The sequence below is a fragment of the Mercenaria mercenaria genome, chromosome 8 (assembly GCF_021730395.1).
Source record: "Mercenaria mercenaria strain notata chromosome 8, MADL_Memer_1, whole genome shotgun sequence".
In the NCBI taxonomy this organism is placed as follows: Eukaryota; Metazoa; Mollusca; class Bivalvia; order Venerida; family Veneridae; genus Mercenaria; species Mercenaria mercenaria.
The window spans coordinates 44,286,641-44,303,910 of record NC_069368.1 but is presented as its reverse complement, the minus strand read 5'-3'; positions in this window follow the sequence as shown (position 1 = coordinate 44,303,910).

Genomic DNA, 17,270 nt, shown 5'->3' with positions numbered 1-17,270 from the left:
CTCTGCGGTTCCATCACCAGATTCATCTGAAAACTGTTTCTGTCCGATGTGTAGAATTCCCTGAAATAATGATGCTTTTGTACTAAATGAAATCACTGATATACTATAAATGGCCCCTGATTTTGTGTTTTTGTGAAAAATTTTTTCTGTTTTTTTTTTCTGTATATATTTGAATTACTGTCAATCAAATTTACAAAATTTATACAAAAAAGGCTGTCGTAAGGGAACCCCAATGCTAAATATTTAAATTTTCCCAGAGCGGAATTTCCGTGCTCCGGGGGTTTAAAAAAGGGCGGTGTGAAATGAAAGGGCACTTCTGGGGGGTGCTCCGCCCCGTATTAGGTCGGGGGAAATCTCCCCCTGGAATTTTTAAAATACGGCTAAAAATGGGGCCCTTGATGCTTTTTAGGCAAAAATTTTGGGGTTTGTGGGGTATGTTATCCCCTTGATGGGGTGGTTTTGAAATAAGGTTGGAATAGGGGCCTTGGTGCGTTTCTGGGTCCATTTGGGGGAAAAATTTATTCTTTTGTCAAAAAGAGGGGCTCTTTGATGGTATGGTCATTCTCAGCAATGGGGGGCACAGGCCTTTGGTCTGCCTGAATCCTCCCTGTTCTTGTAATTGTTTTTTTATACTTCTATGTGTTAAGAAAAAAAAAGTTGAATCTTTCTTTGCAAAAATTTTAATAACTTTTGTTTAGGCCCATTTTACTTGTTAAAAATTTTGAACCAAACTTTCCATGTATTGGTTATAAATTTATATGTGCCTACACGATAAGTTTAAATTTCATTTTTATAAAAGAAATAAAGGGAAAGTTTTAAAATAAAAAGGATAAAAGCAGTTTTTTTTTCATAAACGACTTGAAAATTTAGCATTCTAAAGAAATATTCTTTGGGATCCAAAAATTTTTTATCCCCGGGGTTTGGGTTCATTTTTTAAAAATACCTAATGCCAGTCTTTAAACAATATTTTTTAAAAATTATTTGATGCAAAGACAGTTTAAGCATTTTACGTATTGAATTTAAAGTTTACGGGCCCCTCTCTTTTAAAAAATTTCAAAGAAATATTCCGAAAAATCAGAATTTTTTTCAGCAGACAAAAACTACTTTCGATTTCAAAAAATTTTAAAAATGATAATGTAAAAAATTTTCCTTTTTAAAATTTTGATTGTGTCGATTTTTACATTGTTTTTTAAATGTTTTTGTCTGGACTTAATTTTTTATTCTGTATAAAGGCATTTACGTTTTTGCCAAAAACAAAATCGTTTGAAGGGGTACAAAAATAAGTAATTTTCGACTTTTTGTATTTTTTTTACATAGTTAAGGTCAGGATTTTAAGCTGGTGTAGCAGCTAAATCGGGCCGTTTAAAGGGGTAATTGTGGGCCTTCATTCATGCCTCCGGGTGTATCCCCCGATAAATTTTTGGGGAAATTAAGCGTTTTATTATAACCACGGGGAAAAAAAAAGGTTTGGCTAAAAAGGAAATTAATGCTTATGGTTGTAAAACGGGGGGGTGTCTGGGGGGGCAACAGGGGGGAAACAAATTTCGGAGGGCATGCGCCCTGAAAAAAATAGCTAGCGGAGATGTATTCCTTAAATTGATTATCTATAGAGTTTTGTAAGAAGTTCCCATGCAAAATTTAAGGGAAGTTTAAATTAAAAGGCGATTATTTGGTCAAAAGTATGGGTTAGGGGACTTGTAATCCCTTTTTTATACCCAAAGACACATTTTAAGTTTTTAAAAATTTTTTTTGCACTTGTTTTGGAGATGTAATTGCACAAAAAAATTTTGGGTTACTTCCCGTTCGAACCGCAAATCTAAACGCTGACTTCATGAGAAAATGTTGAACAGCAGAGTGTTATGCATGGTTATTTTTAAAAATAAGTCAACATTTTGATTTTTTTAATTTTATTGTTTAGAAGTTAACCATTTTAAAACAAAGTTCATGAAAACGGGTTTTTTTTTGTAATTTGGGCATAGCCTTACCCCAAAATTGGGATTTTGACGGAAAAAAGTTCCAAACTGGGAAATATTTGCCCCTTTGGTATAGAAAGGTGTGTTTTAAGATTTTTCTATCACTTGTTTCACATTAAAAAACCCTCTTTAACATAATCCTTAAAAATTGTCTTTTTTTGGTCAATGTTTGTGAAATTTTTGATAAAATTTTTTTCAGATGTGTGGGGAAATTTTTGCACTCATTTGGGAAAAAATACAATTTTTGGCTTGGGAATTTTGCCGAAAAAGGAAAAAAACGCCGAAAAAAAACCCGGGAAAAAACATCCCTTTGGGGTTTAAAAATAAGAAAGATCTTTAAAAATAAGATTTTTAAAAAACTATCTTTTTGTTTTCGATGGGGGTTACCTGTAGGTACCTGCAATGTCGGGCCAATTTGAGCAGTGGTCCCCCAATTGAAATTGTGTTTTTTTTTGTGTTCGAATTTGTTGCATGATTTTTTTATGTCAGATCAAAAAAAAAAAATGGGCAAAAAAATTTTTTAAAAAAAAAGGGGTCCATGGCATTTCATTTGAGGAAGATTAGCTACAGATTTGGCCGATTTTGGCTAGGTTTCAATAAAAAATTGTTTCTGTCAAGTGACCCGGAGGCAAAATAAACATCTTGAGATGAAATTTTTTAGCTCCCCGAAGAGCCTTGGTTGGGATTTTTAAAGACACTTTCCAGTGGATGTGAAGGCTCCTGGTTTGATTCCTGGCTACTCCCATAATGTGTGTCCTTTGGCAAGGCACTTTATATTTGTTAACTCATTTTACCCCGCTGTAAAGGGTAAAGCAAATTGCTGGGAATTTTAAATTGGTTTTAAACTTTTTTAAAAAAAGGTCCCCAAAACTGTTAAGGGTTTTGACCAGTTTATGTACTAAAATTTTACCTTATTTTGGCCCAGAAATTTCTTAGGTTCATAATTTATATAACCAAAAAATGGTTCTGGTAACAAATATAAATTATGAAAGCCAGAATTTCTTTGTTATAATTTATATAAACAATAAAAATGGTTTTGTAACAAATGTTAAATTATGGTCAGGAAATTTGTGACTTTTGAAAATTTTAAAATACAAAGTGTTGTTTGTTTGTTTTGGGTTTAAACGCCATTTTTTTAAATTTTTTAGTGATCGTATGTCGGTGGGCAAAATTAAACCTAACCAGTTTAAAATTTCCTGGTTCTGTACGTACAAACTGTTCTCCCCAAGTAGTCCAATATTTGGGTTTTTTAAGTCTTGTTTTCCTAAAAGAAAAAAACGTAAGGTAAGGCTTCGGGGATGAATAAAATTTCAGATCATCTTTTTTTATGCCCGCCCTTTTCCCAGAGTTTGGTCAGATGGATCTGTGTGAGAAATGTAAAAAAAGAAATGTAGGGGGGTAAAAAGTCAGTTATAAAGTTTTTTTTGGGAAATGTTTTAAAAATCAAGCGACGGTTTAAAAAAAAAAAAGGGTTTTTTTGTTTAAAGAGATTAAAAACGCATTCTTCAATTTTTCTGTGGCATTGGTCACTCCTGTCTGAATTTTCCAGGGTAGGGACCTGCACAAACCCCGGGGGAGAGGGGCCCTTGTAATAAGTTCAGGGGGTAATGATCTGCTTGTAAGGGCAAGGGGTGCTGTGTTTGTGAAAAGGGGGGGGGGGTTTTAAAAATAAGGGGGCTTGGGCACTGCAACCGTCCATTTTTCAATTTTTAGAACATTAAAAAACCTGGCTCGTCTTCTGGTTCAAGTGAACGCCCCCAGTTTATTTAACATTTGGGGGACCTGCTGTTGGGAGTAAATTTCCTTTTTTTAAACCCCTCGCGTGGCCCCGCGCTGAAACATTTCAATTTTTTGGATGTTTTGTTTGGTATATGGACTCCAAACAGCACTGGAGTATTCAACTAATCCGACGTATACAGTTTGTTTTATATTGTGACGGTCAAACTGTAACGGTGGCTGCAAAAGTCAGAAATTAACAAGATTGCAAGAATGTCACAATATACGCCCGTCACAGCAAATTTCTTTACTCTAGCACCTGTATTTGCAAATGGAATTTTAATTTTGTGGTAATTTTTGTAATAACTAAGTGTTTTGTTTTTCTTAGTCCACAAAAAAACTCCTTACCAGGTAGAGATACCTTAAAATACACCTAAAATTGGAAAGTAACATCTATGTTGTACCACAGAAAAGTGGTCTTGGTTTTTCCCTACGCTCAATTATAAAAAAGTTACAATATAAGTTATTTATAGTAACAACTAAGGGAAGTTAATCTTAAAAAAAAAAAAAAAAAAAAAAAAATCAAAAAAAAAAAATGTAAGTCCTCACAAAAATCTTTACCAGGTAGAGACTGGTCAAAATACACCTCAAAATTGGATGTAGCATGCATGTTGTACTACAGAAAAGTGGTCTCGATTTTTCCCTACGACTGAAAAACTTACAATATAAGCTATTTATAGTAACAACAAAGGGAAGTAATTCTAAAGAAGGGAACTGCACATGACACTTCGTCTCATGATGATGTATAATTGTGTCAAGTTACATCAAAATCCCTCCATGCATGAAGAAGAAATGCTTCGGACAAAGTCATTCTTGTATCTGACCTTTGGCCTCTAAGTGTGACCTTGACCTTAGACCTAGGGACCTGGTTCTTGCGCATGACACTACGTCTCGTGGTGGTGAACATTTGTGCCAAGTTATATCAAAATCCCTCTATGCATGAAGAAGAAATGCTCCGGACAAGGTTTTCATTCTTGTATCCTTTGACCTCTAAGTGTGACCTTGACCTTAGACCTAGAGACCTGGTTCTTGCGCATGACACTCCGCCTCATGGTGGTGAACATTTGTGCCAAGTTATATCAAAATCCCTCTATGCATGAAGAAGAAATGCTCCGGACAAAGTTTTCATTCTTGTATCCTTTGACCTCTAAGTGTGACCTTCACCTTAGACCTAGGGACCTGGTTCTTGCGCATGACACTCCTTCTCATGATGAGGAACAATTGTGCCAACTTTCATCAAAATCCCTCTATGCATGAAGAAGATATGCTCCGGACAAAGTCATTCTTGAATTTGACCTTTGACCTCTAAGTGTGACCTTGACCTTAGACCTAGGGACCTGGTTCTTGCGCATGACACTCCGTCTCATGATGGTGAACAACTGTGCCAAGTTTCATCAAAATCCCTTCATGCATGTAGAAGATATGCTCCGGACAAGGTCTGTGGACGCCACCCGCCCGCCCGCCCGCCCGCCAACCCGCCCGCCCGCCCGCCAGGGGCGTTCCCATAATACGTCCCGTTTTTCAAACGGGCGTATAAAAAGCAGCCACTCAGCGACAGTAAGCTTGTCTAGGCCAGGGTTTGACTAGTTTTGTAAAATAAAAAATAAAATAAGTCATCCCGATAAGCCAAATGAGTAAGCTACTCCGCAAGTAACTGCCAACTTCCCCACAGGAATCAGACCCGGAGAACATACGTCCCGCCCGGGGATCGAACTCACGACCCGTAAATATTTACAAATTATTTTTATGTGAACAAGTCGGAGACTTCCCCTGGATTGAGAGACATTTTCTCGATTAAAACATTGTCTCTCATTCGAAAGACAAAATGTCTTTCGATCGAAAGATCCAAATTAGCTTAAGCAATGAAAATCAATGAAAGAGCAATTAAAACTCTCTTTTTAGAATTCGGAAATTTAGAGCGGGTCTGGGTAATCCCGAACAGGGGGGTAATTCCGAACAAATTTTTCCAATGACATTTTTGTATTCTTGAAAGGCATCAGTCTAATCTACGGCGTCACATACAGGATAACAACGAATTCCATATCATATTGCAATGAATGCAAAGTTTTGTCGCGCACCTTTTCAAAATAATAGACTAGAATTTATAAGACAGCTTGCATGCATGTCGTTCTTACCTGTTTTCGTATTTTGATGTAAGTAGTATGTAAGGATCTAAAAGTATTGGTTTTTACCGCTGACAATGTTTTGATGGAATTCTTACATCACAAGTGTCCCGTGGGAAGGGAGTTAACTGCATTTCTCATTAAGGAAAACGTTGAAAGATCAAAGAAGCCGTTCGGAATTAGACACACTTGTTAATTAATGTGTGGCTAATTCCAAACAATCAATGTATGAGGAACAGTTTATCCAAAATAAGTATATATAAAGACTTAATAATATACTATATTTGAAGCAAATAACTAGAGCTAGACTATAAATTAATAAATAAGTAGATAAATAAATATATATATAAAAAAGATACAGTAACAAATAAATAAATCTACTACTTAGTAAAATGAGTTCAACTTTCTTTCATTCATATTAGCTCGTTTTAAACATGTGAAATATGATCCGTCTGTGGTAGAGGAGGCGGCGACTGGTGTAGCAATAGCATGAGCTTGACAAGAGTTGCAAGCAGATTTTGGATGCCAAGACAACCCTGCACGACAAGGTCCACGTTACTGATATGCATGTGAAAAACCCTACATGCACCAATTGTGGATGCAGATTTCACCCTAAATGTGTGGCAGATGAATTACTGGGCTATACAGACGAACTTCCGTTTGAATGCAAATACTGTTGATTTAAACACAGATTCTAAGACATTTTTAACACTGCACACTGCATCATGTATAAGGGTGTTAATACCATATTCGGTTTTCGGACATTAATCATGTAGAAAGTTGTCACAGATGTTGTGCTGTGCTTCTGCAAATTTAGGTTTAGATACAGATGCTCTGTAAATTCCAGTTATATGTTTTGTTTTATAAAGTTTCTTTGTTAAAAATGCAAGTAATGCCGTAAAGAATGTCTGTGTTTATCATTGTAAACAAACAAACGTTCTGTTTTTAAGAAGTTGGAACTGTTTGGAATTAGCCCCACTGTTGTTCGGAATTACCCCCTCTGTTCGGAAATACACGTCCAATAGGTAATATCTTCAATACACTATACTGACAATATCTGTATACTTATATAGTTCGGAATTATACACACTAAATCAGCTGGAATCACTCTATAAACAAGTTGTTTCTAAATGGCAATATAAGTGGGTATTTCCGAACATTCAACATTATTGCTTAACTGTTCGGAAATACCCACACCCGCTCTATTTCAAATATAGAAAAATATCTTTCTTTTATCAAATTTTCAAAATCAAAATTATCTGGGAATTTTGTTTAAGCATTATCCCGGTACAACCCGTTTTCGGACAGCTAACGGTATATCGCTACGGTTTCGCTATGTGGAAAATGTTCAACAATTATAAATGCTGGAGTTTTGTTCAACAATCATTTATCCTAAAAAATACGCAAGTAAACAAACCTCATCCCGCAGCATGTTTTAGATATCCTTTCCAACATGGCTGACCCACTTTTCCATTAACCGGAAGTTGTACAACCCATTTTCGGACACCTGCTTCAAAATATACTGCGCTCCAAAGTTTACGTCACAAAATGTCAGAAACAGTTTAAACAAATCTCGAACATCAAATGTAACTGTTAGTAACAAGAAAACTATCCAAAATGTATTTACAAAGTATTTTCAGTGTTAGTTTATGGAGTTAGTTGGTGGGATCAGCACAAATGGGACACAGGAACGTGTCTCCTATTCTGATTACCCTCACTGTTACATACAAAATGATAAGTGTACCCATCCCTTAAATATTATCAGCATAAGGTCTATATGACCCCCTAGTGGGCACATGATTCTGAAAAGAAACAGAGAAAAAAAACTTTTCTACCACTATTTAAAATTTTATTAACCAATTGACAGAGCTCCAGATAAGCTGCGTATTTGCGTATTTACGCAATTAAAATTGCAGATAACCCAATTGAATTCATACAGTGTGCGTACTGAAACGCAAATAAAATTCCTAATACCCAATTCGTAAAAAATAGCTTGCGTATCGCATTTTCCTTATAACTAGAACGGGTACGAGACTTAAACGCTAGATTTGACTGACTGGTTATACGTTACTGCAGAATAGGTTGTAATTATCGGAAAAATAACAGGACCATTCAGTTGGCTGATCGGTGTTATTTGGACGCTTTGTAAACAATTTTACGCCGATAAAATGTAAAGAGGTTGCAGGAAAAAACATTGTTGCAGCACAAACAAACAAATTAGTGGGATATTTTGCTGTTCAACAATGACAGTTATCTGTTTGTGACGATGTAGTGTCACCAATACTGGATGACATCTTTTGGGAGAATGCATATTGCGGTGACCACATCGTTCGGGATATTGTGGATGAACTGATCTCAGACTGCATTAAAAGTGAAAAAGAAAACAACAGTATGAAACATTCATTACAATTTTAAATACATTTTTGTATTAAACATTGAAGGGCGCCATTAAAATACTTAGTCAGTCCTGTTTAATGATATATACCATGTATACTGTAAGCAAAAAATACTCAATTGTTAGTGCGAGATTGGTAAAATACCCAATTGGTTTTAGCAAATACCCAATTACTTCTGGAAAGGCTGGGTAATGATATTATTTTTACCCAATTCAAATTTCCAATACCCAATTCAGACAAAAAGTGATGGGTATATACCCAATTGCACCAAAAGCTTATCTGGAGCTCTGAATTGATTAAGAAAACCTCCTAAGGTACACTGGTCTATAAGTGGTAGCTTTTTGTGTGAAGTATACTTTTGCAAAATTTGATAGTGGGGGCGGAGCCTGTAAAATAACCTAATCTGCCGGACGACCAGAGCTTTCAACATGAAAACATTTGATTTATTTCTAAAAACACATATTTTGGACGTGAATTTTTGGGAATAGTGAAAAAAATTAAAAATGTAACAGTATGTAAGTTTTTATCATTTGCTTACCCTTTTAATTTCAAATTTTCTTCAAAACTATATCAGCGTGACATTTGTATGGTGTTTGTTAACAAAGTATGCGTGTGGGAAACCGGAAGAGGCGTTTTCCAGGAAAACTAAAACATTACCGGGGCCGGCCGAATACGGGTTGTGTCCGAAAATAGGTTGTCGCGGGATATAATGCTTAAGCAAACTTCTATGACAATGTGTTTCTTGTAAAGTTTACTTGAAATAACAAGTTGTTTCAATAAACAGGCTGGTAACATTGCCTGATCGGGCTTATGACACAAAAAGTAATATTTCTTGACAAATAATGAAGATATTTCTTTCAAAGTTGGTCCATTTATTAAGCATTACATATAATGCTTATCAAGATAGAAATAACTGTGTTGCCTTCAGTTTAGTTAGAATTACTTCCCTTTTTCAGATTTTTATGATGCATAATTTTTGAAGTCCAAAAATATTATGTTTTAATGCAATGTTTAAAACAGAAAAGGGTTCAATGGCTTTCTAGTGCTCAAAACTTGTGCGCCAATACCTTTATTCTATATATTTAGGGTAAATACTTTGTTTCTAGTGCAGATGTATGAGCAATTTTTTTCGGACTAACATTTCTCTATAATGTTGTAAGTGAAAGCAGAGTAAAATGTTTACATTCATGTACTAGCGCAATAATTTAGAGCATTAGAAAGCCATTTAACCCTTTTTTGTTTTAAACTTAGCATTAGAACATTGTTTTTTTGGACTTCAAAGATTATGCGTCATAAAAGTCTGAAAAGGGGAAATAATTCTACCAAAACTGAAGGCAACCAAGTTATTTTTATTCTAATTTGTATCATTTGTTATGCTTAACAAATGGACCAAGTTTGAAAGAAATATCTTCATTATTTGTCAAGAAATATATTACTTTTTGTGTCATAAGCTCGATCGGGCAATGTTACCAGCCTGATAAATAAATAATGCGACTGTAATGAAATGATTGTTTTAATAATGATTTCATGTTTTTTCAACACTTAAGCTAAATACAGTCTTTCGACCGAAAGACATTTTGTCTTTCAAACGAGAGACAGTGTTTAGATCGAATTCCAGACCATTCACTCCCAAGTCTTTTCCTCCCCTGTCTTTTCCTCCCCTGACTATTCACTCCCAAAATGGGAGTGAATAGTCACCTTATGGGGTGACTATTCACTCTCATTTCATTTTTTTCTATTATGATAATTCAAAACTATTCAATGTTTAATATTTAGGTTGGAACTGAATTCTAAATAGATATTCCAAGAATATTTGAATATTATTGCATGTATGATATATAATATTGAAATTTCATATTTCTAAATATAACTGAAACTGGATAATTTGATTAAATGCTATACATTACAATGATGTATTCAATGACATTGTACATAATAACAATAATTATTATAACAATATTAATAATGACAATAATAATGGAGCCCCGTCAAGCAAAAAGGGTCCTTATGGTATTTTTTTTTATTGCTTTTATTTTTTTTTCCATTTTCTGAAAGAACGATTTATTTTGTATCGGAAACCGAAGTTTCAGTTGCCTATCATCAGTAATTATTGAAATATGCATAAGATGTAATCTAATTAAGTTATGTATCTTTGATGTCCTTTGATGATTTAATGAGAGAATTGATATAAAAAGATATGCATTGTTATAATAATTATCAATCGCTCATTGAAAAACTTGTTATAATCACCGTTATATTCCCTAGTATATAACCCAAGCATTTTAATTTATTTCATTCTTGAGTATTATTGTACATGCTAAATTTTATTCTGGTGTCATAACTGTTTGAAAAGTGAATTATGAAATTGTTGGATTATGTATTGTAAATTAAATTTCATTAATTACAGGGTTTTTTTTCGGCCGTTTTTATAGCCGTTATTCGGCTATATTCCCAATGCCAAAAAGTATGTATTTTTCCCAAAATGAGTGCAAAAATTCCCAATCTACAGTCTAAAAAAAATTTCATCAAAATTGCACAAACATTGACCAAATTATGGACAATTTTGTAATGGAAGTATGTTAAAGAGGTTGTACAATGTGAAACAAGTGTACAAGTAAGTGCTTAAACACATCCTTACTATATCCTATGGGACTAAATATTTACCAGTTTGGAACATTTACGCGTCAAAATTCCCAATTTTGGGGGTATAGGCTATGTTCCCAAATTAGCTAGAAAAAACCCTGAATTATGTCACAGTTAGATTTATGTATTGACTGTAACAGGAAGGTTCGTCCAAGCAATCCCCCGACTATCTTACTTCAAAATTTAACCACAGCCAAATATCTGATGTGAACTTAGATCAAATCATAACAATGAACTAAAGATATCAAAAGCAAGAATAGAATTTTTTCATAAATCTTTGAGCTATTCGGGACCCACAATCTGGAATAACATACCTAATCATATACGCTCATCTGATACTCTTGCAAAATTCAAACAATCCTATCTTCAATGGCACTTTTCTCAACCAAAGTTAATATGAAATTAGGTGCTACCTAAAAGGCAGAGCTCCCTTGAAAAATCTGGTATTATCTGGAATTATGGATTCGTTTTGGAAGATTATGTTCTATTAGATCTATTAAAATTATAAGTATTAATGATAATTCATGATTTCTGAATGCATGTTTTAGACTGCATCAAGATTAATTCTTGACATGGGAAAACTCGAAAGATATTCTATATATAATCAAAAGAAAGTTCGATATAGATTAAAATCGGCACCAAGATAAAGAAAAAAACGTATTTGAAATTTTTTTGTTATTCTTATTAAAACGTACTGTACTGCATCAACAATTTCACATATATTATTATCATACTGGAAACCAGTCACACATGATAACTCCTTCAAATTGAAAAGCTTGAACCTTGAAAATTTCAAACCTAACAGAATCTCATTAGGCCAATAGCCAAAGGAATTCTGTCTCTTTGCGCGTGAATGTTTGGCAATGAGGACTTAATGTAAAAAGTTAATGTTCCAATTCTAAAGTTAATAGAAATTAGAATTTACGTAATCCTGGAAATGACTATTGTAATTCTTTTAAATGTCATTATTGTCAAATTTTGGTTCTTTTTGGAAGGAAGAATGTGTCCAACTTTCAGTCAAAAATACTGCTATAAAAGATGCCTGGTATGGGAAAATTACAATCATTTACATGACTGTTACAAAGCTTGTTTTCAACCCAAAAGACTAGCAATTTTTAAAAGTTAATGATCAGAATTTTACCTAGAGAAAAACAGTGTTTGCCGAAATTCTCGAAAACCCCCGTTTATTTACTGAACTTCTAAGTAACAATCTATGGCTTTTTATGGTTAATCTTTTAGCACTAGAGAATAGGGATGGCAGTAAGAACCTTGATAGTTTTAGTTTTTTTAGAAACTCTGGTCAGTGATTTTAAAGCTAACGGATGAAATATATGTGAACGGGGAGAAGAGCATTATTTGCTTTTCACAGTTCAATGCCTGTATATTTTGATCCTAAAGTTTTGGGGTTTTTTTTTAAGTTGTGTCTCCTGACTACTGCACAGGCACTACATTGGAACCTGACATCACAGCTATAAACACTTATTAAATTTCACATGAATGACTTTAGTTATACAATATTTTCAAAACTCATAATAATACAAAAAAAAACCTGAAATAAAAAAAGGAATTAAAAAAAAAAAATTCTGGTTCAGGTGAGATTCGAACTCACGATCTCTGGATTTCAACGCGAAATCGCTAACCACTACACCACTGTGGACTTATGACGTCATCAGGGCAAACATAAGTATATAATAAAGTTCAGTAATGGCAGCGTGACGAAAGTCATTTCAAAATGAAAATATTGTATTTGATTTCTTTTTTCGTCGTAGAAAATGTATTCAACACTAATTTCTTATTATCAAATGCTCATTTACATTTTTATTCAATATTCAAAGCAGTAAGCGAGACGCTTTTGTCAACTGTAAACAGTAAGCGTCTACTGACGTCTTTACTGATTAATTACTGTGTGCATAGTGCACATGAAAAAATCCGAACAACACCGATTCCAAAAAGTACCACGGATTTTCAACTCGATAGTATACACAGTTAGGTCTCTCTATTCATTTTCTTTTTCATACGTCTAACCGTAATGCGACGCTGTCGGCGCCGCTTCGCGGCGCCGGTAGCTCTGCTACTATCAGAAAATTATGACTACCAAGTTATTTAAAGTTCCAACATATGCTTTCAACTTTCAACTTTTATTTCAATACTTAGGCTCATACATAATGAACAGCAAAGCATCACAGTAAAGAAAAACATTTCAAACAATATCAATGGCGGCAACATATTAGTTTAGTGCAACGATATATTAGGAAATGGCAGCCTAATTTATTATACACTATATAATTATTTGTTACATGGATCATAAATGTATGTGTTGTTTCTTTAGACAATTTAGATTATTTAAATTACCATCGCGATATAAAATTAAAATTTATTTGTTTACTATTGCAGCTTTCCAAAGGCTTTGCGGTTTCCTTCATGTTGATTATTAATGAAAACTAGCTAGTATTAGGGAAATGCCAGATTATCTTCTGTTTAAATGGTTTCTAAGATTATGATTCATGTAACCAAGAACATTCATTCAAAAGATACATGTATACAAATACTTTTCAGTACATAACAAATTTACCATTACAATGATTCATGTAACCAAGGACATTGATATAAAAGATACATCTAGACAAATAGTTTTTAGTACATAACAAATTTACCATTACAGTACAATCATTACAATGTACTAACAAAACAATGCAGACTATTAATGTATGTCATTAACTTTACTTAGAATATTTTGTTTATACATGTATATAATTTTATTTCATTTTTTTTTCTTTATTTTTGCAAAATGTTCTCTCATTATTGTTTATAATCATGTTTATTGCACATATTTATACAGTGAGCTATATTGAAAATTGGCTCTGTCAAATATGTCATCAGCTATAAATAAAGTTGTTACTTACTTACTTGGGTCAACGGATTTTCTGCTCCATTTTTTGCAGAATCAACATTTAAAAAAAAAATTAGCTTCCGCTGGCTTCAGCTTTTGCAGACTGTTTTCAAAATATCGAAGAAGGCCTTTTTCACTGTTAAGGGACCCTTTTTCACTGTGAAATGACAAGACTTCACAAAATTTATCCATTCTAAAATGTTGATCAAGACCCATCAAAATCATATTGGTTTCGAGTGAATTTCAATTTTGACAGTTTTAAACTTTTTTGTACACATTCGTAAAATACATGCTTTTGAGTTTATTGTAGTCAGTTGACCATCGCAAATTCACCTATTCAAACATTTGTGTAGAGCAAGAGGCATAAAATATTGTATATTTGTTCTGCAGGAGACTGGCATCCAGATCCATCGCTAACAGTTTTTTTTTTTTAAATATCTGGAAATAAATTCGATATCTTAGATATTAGTGGAATATAGCAATAACGACGCTGTTCCAGGTTCGATAGCTTTTTAATAATGACGTTACATACAAAATATTGCAAGGATGTGACGTCGTTTACGTTACGTTAAAGCGTGCAAATTCACAACATGCTATATTTCTTAAGAAGGCTTTAAAACTTAATTATTGACAAACTATAGAATCTACTACAGAAAAACACATGAGAATTTGCTGTTTTTAATACTTTACCATTCCCGGCGCATTCATCTTTTTTTTTTTCTTTCTTGATTTGGAATTTTAAAAATATTTTAGAAACAAAACCTCATATTCTTATGTTTATAATATGACCAAACTTCAATTTGAGAGAAAGATGTTTCAGCCACTAGTGATGGGACATCGGTTGGAAAACTCCAACCGATTATCGGTTGGAATCGGTTAGCAAACCGATGCGATGTATCGGAAAAATAATCGGTTGAATGTTATTTATTTTCATACTTGTTTATTCAGATAGTCATGTCTTTAAAATGACTGTTTTACTTAAAGTTCATATGAACTTTTGAAAAATAAAGAACTACCATTAATCAGTTGTTTTAAAGCTGGTTTCTGGTAAACAGAAATTTGTTTAGTAATGACTAATTAGTTGCAGACAGAGAAACAACAATAAATTGCAATCTGGTGTTCATGTATCATAGACTAGCCGTCAATCGATTATATCCGCTAATCGGCCCATCACTATCAGCCACTCACTCTATCTTTACATTACTCTTCTTTAAAACCTAATAGTTAAAATCTTCTTTGCTTTGGCTTAAAGATCTTTTTTTATCATGCCAGAAAATTTTTAAGTCTCATTTCCTCTATTAGTCCATTTCAATAAATGCAAACCCAAAAGTTCTCAGCAGTTTAAATTACACATTTAGGCCATCACAGTAAAGTTTTATTAAATAGGTATTTTCTTAATATCCTCTCTCTTTTTCATTATCCTCTTTATACTGAAAATACTCAAAACAAACTAAACTTGCATTTTCAGAATATTAATAATTAAACTTGCATTTTCAGAACTTATTAATAATCACACAGTCAATAATATATATAAAAAATAAAAACCTTCATTAATATTTCCAAAGTATATTTTGGATTATCTTTACCCCTCTCAGAAAAAAATAATCCTACAAATTTTCACAATACTCAGTATATATAATCTGCATTATAAAAAAAATACATAAAACATTTCAAAATCATTAATTTTTATTGACCTCCCAGTAATTAAAATATAATTTCTAGAGAACAAAATAAAAATGGGAGTGAAAAGTCACCTCTTTAAAGAAAATGGGAGTGAATAGTCAGGGGAGGAAAAGACTTGGGAGTGAAAAGACCTGGGAGTGAAAAGACTTGGGAGTGAAAGAGCTGACACCCGTTTAGGGCTGTCATCGATAGAAACGATATCGATGTATCAACGATATTTTTTGGTCGATCGATTATCGATTCCCATTTTCAAAAATCGATATTTTACAGAGAGAAAAAACAACTGTCTAGATAAACACTCAGACCCTCTAAAACAACTTTTTCTGCCTGCAAAAATGTGCCGTAAGTAACGGATGTTGTCAAAAAAGGTCATGTCTAAACTTGTACCGTAGCAGTCTTTTCCCACTAGCCGGCACTACCTATATGGGTAGAAGTAAATAGGGCTCAACTTCAGAATCTATTTGCAAACAGTTACGTTGTCCTGTCTTGAAAGGTCGCTTCGTTGTTTGTGCATGTAAAAACATAGTGTATATACTGTTTCTACGTCAATCTCGGCTTTTTACTTGTTCGCGTATAGCTGATCACTCAGTAGAAAGGTACAGAATTTAGCTAGTGTCCGTAACAATAACAATCAAAAATGGCCGAAGAGGAAGCCGTCGCTGGCTTAAATAGTGGAAAAAGAGTCAAAAGACGGAAAGAAAAGCTTTGTTTGGGTTCGTAGAAACACAAGGTGTTGCTTAAACATGTCTTTCAGTACAACAAACAAACAGCCAAACACTACACATTTGAGGCCCATCGAAAACGTGGGCAAAAGTTAAAAAAGAAAACCAAAAAAAAACAAAAAAAACAACAAAAAACAAAAACACGCGATGCCAGTACCGAATGTAAGTGCAAGGTAAAAATTAGACAGGGTATGAAACAGGCTAAAAATAAATAAAAACATGGTAAATAAATAAATTAATTAATTTAATAAATAAATAGATATCTGTGGAAGAAAAATGCAGAATTTTAGCTGTTTGAAACCCGACTCCAGTGCCTGGTATTATAGTTCACTAGGTTGTAAAGTAGGATAAATGCAAAAGAGGAGTGAAGGCACAATGAAGATCTATAAAAGATTTCATTAATTTTCATTTATTTTATTTATTTCACAGATACAAATACAACACAATCAAACAGTAATATAAAAAGTAGGCAATAAAACTAAACATAACATTAACAAGAAGGTATATAGCATGCCCATGAACAAACAGGTTTTTAATCTAACTTAATAATCGATATATCGATGTATCGTCGATATTTGTCTTCCGATATATCGGTATCGTCGATATGTCAAAGACCCAATCAATGACAGCCCTACACCCGTTTAGATCTAGTCTCTAGACTAGAGACTGTCTCTCAATCCAGGGGAAGTCTCCGACCTGGTGAACTTCCAAAAATCGCAAAAAAACAATTACCTAGACTCATCTTCAGGACTTCTTCGGATACTTCTGTCATGATATCAATAGTAATACTCAATTAATGATGCAACAAACGCCGAATTTATTTCCTCCGCACCTCGATCTGACAGCCGGTTGCGTCAGCACATGGCTTAGACTTTAATGTCGTAAAAAGAATTCCGGATAATAAAAATGATTTATTATTCTGAAAAGATTCCACCATCAGAATTTATAGAAACTGGTTATTTCAGACACTCTAGTAGATATATGAAATACAGCTGGTTTAATTATTAAGTTTTGATCGGAAAGATTTTACGACATTTAGATATTAATATCAATTTATGGCACGA